We start from the raw sequence: 10,518 nt of genomic DNA on the forward strand, positions 1-10,518 counted from the left end.
ACAAATTTTACCCCAATAATTACCGTGGGATATGCGTCAACAGAAACCTTGGGAAAATCCTCTGCATTCAACATTATTTAGGATCTGGCTAAAAATACTTGAAATAGTTATAGAACCCATTGCCCTTTATGGTTGTGAGGTCTGGGGTCCACTCACCAACCAAGAATTCACAAAATGGGACAAACACCAAATTGAGACTCTGCATGCAGAATTCTGCAAAAACATCCTCAGTGTAGAACTTAAAACACCAAATAATGCATGCAGAGCAGAATTCGGCCAATATCCGCTAATTATAATGTTTGGGATAGGGGGCAGCATTTTCACTTTTGGATGAATAGCGTGCCCAGAGTGAACTGCCTCCTACTCAGTCCCAGATGCTAATATATGCATATTATTATTAGTATTGGATAGTAAACACTCTGAAGTTTCTAAAACTGTTTGAATGATGTCTGTGAGTATAAAACAGAACTCATATGGCAGGCAAAAACCTGAGAAAAAATGCAAACAGGAAGTGTGAAATCTGAGGTTTGTAGTTTTTGAACTGACCCCTAGCGAATACACAGTGGGATATGGGTTATTTTGCACTTCCTAAGGCTTCCACTGGATGTCAACCGTCTTTAAAACGTTGTTTCAGGCTGCTCATGTGAAGGGGGGCCGGATGGGAGTTGTTTGACTAAGGGGTCTGCCTACAGCCTCGTTCTCAGTCACGCGCTTTCACTTGAGAGGTAGCTCTCGTTCCATTGCTTTTCTACAGACAATGGAATTCTCCGGTTGGAACATTATTGAACTTTTATGATAAAAGCATCCTAAAGATTGATTCTATACTTAGTTTGACAAGTTTCTTCGACCTGTAATATAACTTTTGAACGTTTCGTCCGAATGGACCAGATCGCAATTTTGGATTTGTTTACCAAACGCCCTAACAAAAGACGCTATTGGACATAAATGGACATAAATGATGGACATTATCGAACAAAACAAGCATTTATTGTGGAACTGTGATTCCTGGGAGTGCATTCTGATGAAGAACATCAAAGGTAAGTGAATATTTATAATGCTATTTATGAATAATGTTGACTACCCAACATGGCGGATATTTCTCTGGCTGGTTTGGGCTCTGAGCGCCGTTCTCAGATTATGCTTTTTCCGTAAAGTTTTAAAAAAATCTGACACAGCGGTTGCATTAAGGAGACGTGTATCTAAAGATCCATGTATAATAGTTGTATTTTCAAAAACATTTATAATGAGTATTTCTGTGAATTCATGTGGCTCTCTGCAATATCACTGCATGTTTTGGAACTACTGAACGTAACACGCCAATGTAAAATAAGATTTTTGGATATCAATATGAACTTTACCAACAAAACATACATGTATTGTGTAACATGAAGTCCTATGAGTGTCATTTGATGAAGATCATCAAAGGTTAGTGATTCATTTTATCTCTATTTGTGCTTTTTGTGACTCCTCTCTTTGGCTGGAAAAATGTCAGGGTTTTTCTGTGAGTTGGTGGTGACCTAACATAATCGTTTGTGGAGCTTTCGTGGGAAAGCATTTTTTTAAATCAGACACTGTGGCTGGACTAACGATAATTTTATCTTTAAAATGGTGCCTAATACTTGTATGTTTGAGAAATTAGATTTATGTGATTTCTGTTGATTTGTATTTGGCGCACTGCAATTTCATTGGCTGTTGGCGAGGGGTTCCGCCTAGCAGGTTATCAAAATCCAGAAAAGAGCTGTAAAATTTTACAACCACCTAAAAGGAAGCAATTCACAAACCTTCCATAACAAAGCCATCACCTACAGAGAAATAAACCTGGAGAAGAGCCCCATAAGCAAGCTCCCATATCTATTGGGTGGAATACCGCAGTGTGCAATCACAGCAGCAATATTTGTGACCTGTTGCCACAAGAAAAGGGCAACCAATGAAGAACAACCTATATTTATTTTATTTATTATCCATTTCATACTTTAACTATTTGCACATCATTACAACTGTATATATACATAATATGACATTTGAAATGTCTTTATTCTTTTGGAACTTTTGTTTATTGTACATTTTTTATTGAATTGAAAGAAAGACAGAGGAGAGAGAGAAAGAAAGTTCGAGAGAGAGGGGGAGGGCTTGGGAAGAGAGAACCCTATTCCCAGAACCTGTCTGACATGTATATAGAAGCCCCTGTCACTGGGATATGAAGTCAGGCTCTCAGTGGTAAGAGTGATTCATACATATAGTAGTGCTACTGTCATGGTGGTGTGAAACACCAACACACTTAATGTGGGCAAATGCATGCATGAGCACACATATACACACACACAGCACTCTTGCTCTTAATTCACTATACTCCAGGTTACCTAGTGTCAGGTCAGTGTGTAGAGCTGTGAAAACATTTCTTAAAAAGTCACATAATAAGTCCTATATCCTAGTCCTATAACCTAGTCATATATCCTAGTCCTATATCCTAGTCCTATATCCTAGTCCTATATCCTAGTCATATAACCTAGTCATATATTCTAGTCCTATAACCTAGTCCTATATCCTAGTCCTATATCCTAGTCCTATATCCTAGTCCTATATCCTAGTCCTATATCCTAGTCCTATATCCTAGTCCTATATCCTAGTCCTATATCCTAGTCATATAACCTAGTCCTATATCCTAGTCATATATCCTAGTCATATATCCTAGTCATATATCCTAGTCCTATATCCTAGTCCTATATCCTAGTCATATATCCTAGTCATATTTCATGTTTTATCACTCTCTTCACCCCATCTTACTTATCTCTCCCAACATTTTAATTTGTATTCATACTTTTTTGCATTTGTATTCATGCTCTCTGTACTCAGTATACAACCGCCCACCTGTGACTTAAGCTACTGATCCCCAGACCCAGAAAAACACACATTCAAGTTCTGCCGGCAATTCGTCCCACTCCTAAAAGATAGGCTATATCCTATAAGCAAAGCGTAGCTCAAGACAACGTGCAAGTGTCCTCTCTCATCATTCTTGCTGCTTCAAGTTCAGTAACCATACCTCTCTGGGCATGCGAGATCAGGTGCATGTGTGGTCTCAATTAAATAGAGTAGGCTATAGCCTATGCATGTGCTTGAGAAGGGGAAATGCCCTTCCTATATATGATTAAGCTTTAGTTTACTACATGGCCTAGAAATAAATATTGATCACCCATATTTGTTTCTGTCTGTAAATCATCCCACTCCTAAAGGGTAGGGTATATGCAATATGTAGCTCAAGAGAAATTGCAAATGTCTGCTCTCTCTCCAACTCTACAAGCTATGTCTAGCCTATTGGCTTATACACTGCTCAAAAAAATAAAGGGAACACTAAAATAACACATCCTAGATCTGAATGAATGAAATATTCTTATTAAATACTTTTTTCTTTACATAGTTGAATGTGCTGACAACAAAATCACACAAAAATTATCAATGGAAATCAGATTTATCAACCCATGGAGGTCTGGATTTGGAGTCACACTCAAAATTAAAGTGGAAAACCACACTACAGGCTGATCCAACTTTGATGTAATGTCCTTAAAACAAGTCAAAATGAGGCTCAGTAGTGTGTGTGGCCTCCACGTGCCTGTATGACCTCCCTACAACGCCTGGACATGCTCCTGATGAGGTGGCGGATGGTCTCCTGAGGGATCTCCTCCCAGACCTGGACTAAAGCATCAGCCAACTCCTGGACAGTCTGTGGTGCAACGTGGCGTTGGTGGATGGAGCGAGACATGATGTCCCAGATGTGCTCAATTGGATTCAGGTCTGGGGAACCGGCGGGCCAGTCCATAGCATCAATGCCTTCCTCTTGCAGGAACTGTTGACACACTGCAGCCACATGGGGTCTAGCATTGTCTTGCATTAGGAGGAACCCAGGGCCAACCGCACCAGCATATGGTCTCACAAGGGGTCTGAGGATCTCATCTCGGTACCTAATGGCAGTCAGGCTACCTCTGGCGAGCACATGGGGTTGTGCGGCCCCAAAGAAATGCCACCCCACACCATGACTGACCCACCGCCAAACCAGTCATGCTGAAGGATGTTGCAGGCAGCACAACATTCTCCACGGCGTCTCCAGACTCTGTCACGTCTATCACATGTGCTCAGTGTGAACCTGCTTTCATCTGTGAAGAGCACAGGGCGCCAGTGGCGAATTTGCCAATCTTGGTGTTCTCTGGCAAATGCCAAACGTCCTGCACTGTGTTGGGCTGTAAGCCCAACCCCCAACTGTGGACCCCAGGCCCTCATACCACCCTCATAGAGTCTGTTTCTGACCGTTTGAGCAGAGACATTCACATTTGTGGCCTGCTGGAGGTCATTTTGCAGGGCTCTGGCAGTGTTCCTCCTGCTCCTCCTTGCACAAAGGCGGAGATAGCGGTCCTGCTGCTGGGTTGTTGCCCTCCTACGGCCTCCTCCACGTCTCCTGTCTCCTGGTAGCGCCTCCATGCTCTGGACACTACGCTGACAGACACAGCAAACCTTCTTGCCACAGCTCGCATTGATGTACCATCCTGGATGAGCTGCACAAACCTGAGCCACTTGTGTGGGTTGTAGACTCTCATGCTACCACTAGAGTGAAAGCACTGCCAGCATTCAAAAGTGACCAAAACATCAGCCAGGAAGCATAGGAACTGAGAAGTGGTCAGTGGTCACCACCTGCAGAACCACTCCTTTATTGGGGGTGTCTTGCTAATTGCCTATAATTTCCACCTGTTGTCTATTCCATTTGCACAACAGCATGTGAAATGTATTGTCAATCAGTGCTGCTTCCTAAGTGGACAGTTTGATGTCACAGAAGTGTGATTGACTTGGAGTTACATTGTGTTGTTTAAGTGTTCCCTTTATTTTTTTGAGCAGTGTATATCCCAGTAATACCGCTAGCCTAATATAATGGGCCATGTGAGACTCTCTGGTAATTTAACCAATTTCTTAGGGTTGGGTGTGGGACCTGTAGCTGCGGGTGGGATGAAGAAATCGGACTGCACAGACCTCTACTTTGAGGCTCACACACACACACACACACACACACACACACACACACACACACACACACACACACACACACACACACACACACACACACACACACACACACACACACATCTGCAGGCAGTAAAAAGGCGTTGTTGCCAGATTGAAGCTTTTGGAAAGGAAACGGCACCATAAAGCACAGCCAGGGGCTCAGGCAATCAGCTCCTGCTATAGCAGTTAATGTCAGTGCGCCTCTGAAAAATGTCCCCCCTGGCTGTGGGGTTTGTTAATATCAGCGCACCCATGAGAAATGGCCCCCTCTACACAAGAGTAAGGTTAAAATCAGATCACTACTACTGAGAAATATCTGCTCTTCTGTAGGGGGTCAATATTGGTGAACTGGTGAAAAATGTCCCCAGTCACGCACAGGGCAAGGGGAGTGTTCAAATCAGCGCACCAATGAGATATTTTCCCTTACTCTCTGGGGAAAGATTGATATTGTCACAATAGAGAAAAATACTGTTCACGCTATCCTTTATGAAAAAAGGAAATCAAAGGGTTAATATCAACTATTAGTGCCCATATTTTTCTATTAGCCATGAGTGAAAGTATACTAACAATGTGTACACCACAGAAATGGTCTCTCTGTAAGGCAAGGTAAGGGTTAACAGTATTGTGCTGATGTGACGTTAGAATGTTAGCGTGATGCATCTATCCCGGCCTCAGTCTCTCTGTGTGTCCCTGTAGAGGAGACAAGACATGCAGCCCACACAAAAGGACCTTGGGATGGCTCAATTAAGCACACACAGCGTAGCATAGTGTGGTGTAGCTGCAAGCATAAGGGAATAAAGCCTAGAATTACCAATACCAAAGGTAGCGAAGCCAAAATGTGGCCGTGAGCATAAGGCAAATCATTAGCATGGAAACAGTTAGCGTAGCCTAGCTAGCTTAGCCACAGGCATAGACTTCTGTGACACGGGAACAAGCATTAGAATTAGCATGGACATACGGGAATAAAGACAGGCATTAGCATGGCAACAGTTAGCATAGCCTAGCCGTAGGCATACTGTAGAAGGGGAACAAGGAGGAGTATTAGCATGGGTTGACACGGTTAGCTGGCATTTCCATGCATGACGTATGCCCTCTGGGTCTGCCCTCCAGGCCAGCCAGATTGGTTTACAGGACTGCAGAGCACTGCCAGCCTGTGCAGTGCCATGCTGATAAGCAGTTGCTAGCTATCTCACACACACACCACTTCTTTCCCTCCTTTCTCCTCCGCTCCCTCCCTTCAACCCACCCCTCCCTTATCCTCCCTTCCCCTCCTTTCTCCTCCCTTCACCTCCTTTCTCCTACCTTCTCCTACATTCTACCTTCCCCTCCCTTCTCCCTCCTTCCCTACTCCTTCCCTTCCTCTCTCCTCCCTTCTCCTACCTTCCCCTACCCTCTCCTCCGTTGTCTCGCTTTCTCTCCCTTCTCCTCCCTTCTCTCCCTTCTCCTCCCTCTCCTCACTTTATCCTCCCTTCTCCTACCTTCTCCTTCTGATCCATGCCCCTCCCTTCTCCTCCCTTCCCTTCTGTACCCTCTCCTCCCTTGTCTCCCTTCTCCTCCAATGTCTCTCTCCCCCTCCCACCTCCTCCCTTCTTCTCCCTTCTCTCCTCCCTTCTCTCCCTTACCCTCCCTTATCCTACCTTCACTTCTCTTCCATTGTCTCCCACCTAGTCCCTTGTCTCCCTTCTCCTCCCTTCCCTTATCCTCCCTTCCCTTTTCCTCCCTTGTCTCCCATCCCTCCCTTGTCTCCCTTCTCCTCCCCGGTCTCTCTCTCCTCCTCCCTTGTCTCTCTCCTACTCCCTTGTCTCACATCCCTCCCTTGTCTTCCCTTCCCTCCCTCCCATCTCCCTCCTTCTACCCACCCCTCCCTCTCCTCCCTTCTCTTCCCTTCTACCTTCCCCTCCCTTCTCTTCCCTCCCCTTCTCCTCCCTTCCCTCCCTTCCCTTTCCCTCCCTTCTCCTCCACTTCCCTTCTCTCTTTCCTATCTTTTCTCCCTACTCCTCCCTTGTCTCCCTTCTTCTCCCTTACCTTCCTTATCTCCCTCCCTTCTCCTCCCTTCTTCCTCCCTCCCCTCCCTTGTCTCCTTTCTCCTCCTTTTTCCTTCCTTCTCCTCGTTTCTCCTCCCTTTCTACCTTCCCCTCCATTCTCCTTTCTTCCCGTATTCCTTCTCCCTTCCACTCCCTTCTCCTCCCTTTCCCCCTCCTCTCTTTACATCCCTTCTCCCCCTTCCCCTACCTTCTCCTCCCTTCTCCTCACATCTCTCCCTTCCTCTCCCTTTTACCCGTCCTCCCTTTCCTACCCTTTCCTTCTCTTCCCTTCTCTTCTCCTCCCTTCTCTCTTGTTTCCCTCTCCTCCTGTGTCTCCCTCCCCTTCCCTATCTCCCTTTTCCCCTTCTACCTTCCCTTCCTGTCTCCTCCCTTCCCTCTCCTCCCTTGTCTCCATTCTACTCCCTTGTCTCCCTTCTCCTATCCTCTCCTCCCTTCTCCTACCTTCTCTCCCCTTCCCTCCCTTCCCTTCTCCTCCCACATCTCCTACCTTCTCCTTCCTTCTCCTACCTTCTCCTTCCTTCTCCTACCTTCTCTCCCCACCCCTCCCTTCCCTTTTCCTCCCATGTCTCCCCTCTCCTCCCTTATCTCCTTTCTCCTACCTCTCCTCCCTTTCCCCTCCCTTCCACTCCCTTCTCCTCCCTTGTCCCCCTTCTCCTCCCTTCCCTTTCTTCCTTCTCCTCCCTTCCCTTTTCTTCCTTCTTCTCCCTTGTCCCCCTTCCCCCCTTCCCCTTTCTTCCCTTCTCCCTCCTTCCCTTTTCTTCCTTCTTCTCCCTTGTCCCCCTTCTCCTCCCTTCCCTTTCTTCCTTCTCCTCCCTTCTCCTCCCTTCTACCTTCTGCTCCCTTCCCTTCTTCTCCCTCTCATCCCTTCTCCTCCCTTTTCTCCCCACCCCCTCTCCCCTTTTCTTCCCTTTTCCACCCTTGTTTCCCCCCTCCTCCCTCTCCTCCCTTCTCCTCCCTTCTACCTTCTGCCCCTTCCCTTCTTCTCCCTCTCCTCCCTTCTCTCCCCACCTCCCCTCCCTTTTCTTCCCTTTTCCACCCTTGTTCCCCCCTCCTTCCTTCTCCTACCTTCTCTCCCCTCGCCTTCTTTCCCTTTTCCTCCCTAGTCTCCCTTCTCCTCCCTTGTCTCCTCCGTCTCCTACCTCCCCCCCTTCTCCACCCTTATCCTACCTTCTCCTCCCTTCTCTTCCCTTCTCTCCCTTTCCCTACCTTACCTTCTCCTCCCTTCTCCTCCCCTCCCTTCCCTTTTCTTCCCTTGTCTCCCTTCTCCTCCCTTATCTCCTTTCTCCTACCTTCTCCTCCCTTATCTCCTTTCTCCTCCCTTCCACTCCCTTCTCCTCACTTCTCCTACCTTCTCATCCAGTCTCCTTCCTTCTCTCCCTCCCCCTCCCTTCTACCTTCCCCTCCATCTCCTCCCTTTCCTCATCTTCCCATCTCCTCCTTTGTCTCCCTCCTTATCCCTTGTCCCCCTTCTCCTCCCTTCCCTTTTCTTCCTTCTTCTCCCTTCCCTTCTCTTCCTTCTCCTCCCTTCCCTTTCCCTCCCTTCTACCTTCTCCTCCCTTCCCTTCTCTTCCTTCTCCTTCCTTTATTCCTTTCTTCTCCCTCTCCGCCATTCTCCTCCCTTCTGTTCTCTTCCCTTCTCTTCCCTTTTATCCCCTCTCCTCCCTCCCCCCTTCTCCTCCCTTGTCTCCCCAGAGCTACTTGATCTGATCCATATTTCCTGACTGTAGCCGTTTTGCTGCTGCTGAAGGACATTGAGCGATATGTTCATTAAATGAGGTCGGCTGGGGAAAATGTGTAAGTAATTAGAGCGGCTTTAACAAAATTACTAAATGTCATCCCTGCACTAATGCCAGGGTACTGGCAGCCGCTGCCATTCTCAATGAGGTCAGGGTGTACTCGGGCACATTCACATATGCACACACACAAATGATATAGCTATCGTGGGTCTACTTTATGTGGTACAGTATGATTTGATTGGCAGAGGTGGGGCGAGCTGTAGGTGTACATCTCACAGTGATCTCTTGTCAAGGTCAACATGTGTGTACGTGAGTGTCCCTTCCACTCACTCCTTCCTCTCACTTCCACTCTCTCGATGCTCTCTCTCCCTCTCACCCAAACCCTCTACTGTACTTTCCCTCTGTCTCTCTCTCTTGCTTATTTCACTTTCTCCTAACAGCACAATCCACCACAATCCCTATTACAGTCTGATTAGAACCACAGGGAGAAGGCATGGAGGGAGAGAGGGTACCCATATCCCAGCATGCCTTCTGGCATTCCACTCAGCCCTCTGCCCCCCTGGCTGGTCCAATCAGACTCCAGACTCCACATGAGGCATACATCTCCCCCCTCCTCAATTCCTCCATTTACCCTCTTATACCTTCCTCTCCTCACTCCATTCCTCCTTATCTCCTCTTTTCTTTCTCCTTATCTCTCTCCTCAATTCCTCCATTTACCCTCTTATACCTTCCTCTCTCCACTCCATTCCTCCTTATCTCCTCTTTTCTTCCTCCTTATCTCTCTCCTCTATTCCTCCACTATCCTCACCTTTTCCGCTCTCCTCTCCTTCCCTTTCTCTCCCTCAGGTCACTCTATTAACATTGTCCAGAACTGTGGCTCACTCTGTCCCTCTCCTGTACACATTGTGTGTGTAAACAACCTGGTGTTATGGTCCTAGATTTCTCCCTCTTCTGTTCCTCCGTTACTCCATTAGAGATTGATTGGCTTGCAATGAGATGCCCAGCACTGTTTATATGCTGTTATTTGGCCCAGTGTTGACCACACACTGTTCGAGAGAAGAAGTATAGAGCCGCTGGAGGACTACTGTACACAGTGTGACACACAACGCTATAAAGAACTGTCTGAAACCAGTGACAACAAGACAAGACAAAATAAATGCTGGATATTGTAGGATCCGTGGAACCTTTCAGCCATTTTTTGACATTAGAAAAAGAGGCACAAGGGATCCTTCTCTCATGCGGTAACATTAGTTTGATAGAATGCTTGTATCTCAAAGCTCCAAATGCATTTTAAAGTTTCACGGTGGTCGTGCCAGCTTGATGTACAGCAGGTTTGAGAAAGGATGAGAAAAAATAAATAGAAGAGAGAGAGGGGGGAAGAGAGAGAGAGAGAGAGAGAGAGGGGTAAGAGAGAGAGAGAGAGAGAGAGGGGGAAGAGAGAGAGAGGGGGGGAAGAGAGAAGAGAGAGGGGGGAAAGAGGAGAGAGAGAAGGGGGGAAGAGAGAGAGAGAGAGGGGGGAAGAGAGAGAGAGAGAGGGGGGAAGAGAGATGAGAGAGAGGGGAGGGAAGAGGGAGAGAGAGAGAGAGGGGGGAAGAGAGAGAGAGAGAGGAAGAGAGAGAGAGGAGAGGGGGGGAAGAGAGAGAGAGAGAGGGGGGAAAGAGAGAGAGAGAGAGGGGGGGAAAGAGAGAGAG

At 46.9% G+C, this 10,518-nt stretch overlaps 1 protein-coding gene across 1 annotated transcript in view; it reads right to left on the reverse strand.

The window, feature by feature from the left end:
* The window catches only part of LOC109871562 (glypican-1-like), a 146,241-nt gene that overhangs the window by 33,494 nt on the left and 102,229 nt on the right, over positions 1–10,518 (reverse strand). The window lies entirely within an intron of this gene.

The sequence above is a fragment of the Oncorhynchus kisutch genome, linkage group LG27 (assembly GCF_002021735.2).
Source record: "Oncorhynchus kisutch isolate 150728-3 linkage group LG27, Okis_V2, whole genome shotgun sequence".
Taxonomy (NCBI): domain Eukaryota; kingdom Metazoa; phylum Chordata; class Actinopteri; order Salmoniformes; family Salmonidae; genus Oncorhynchus; species Oncorhynchus kisutch.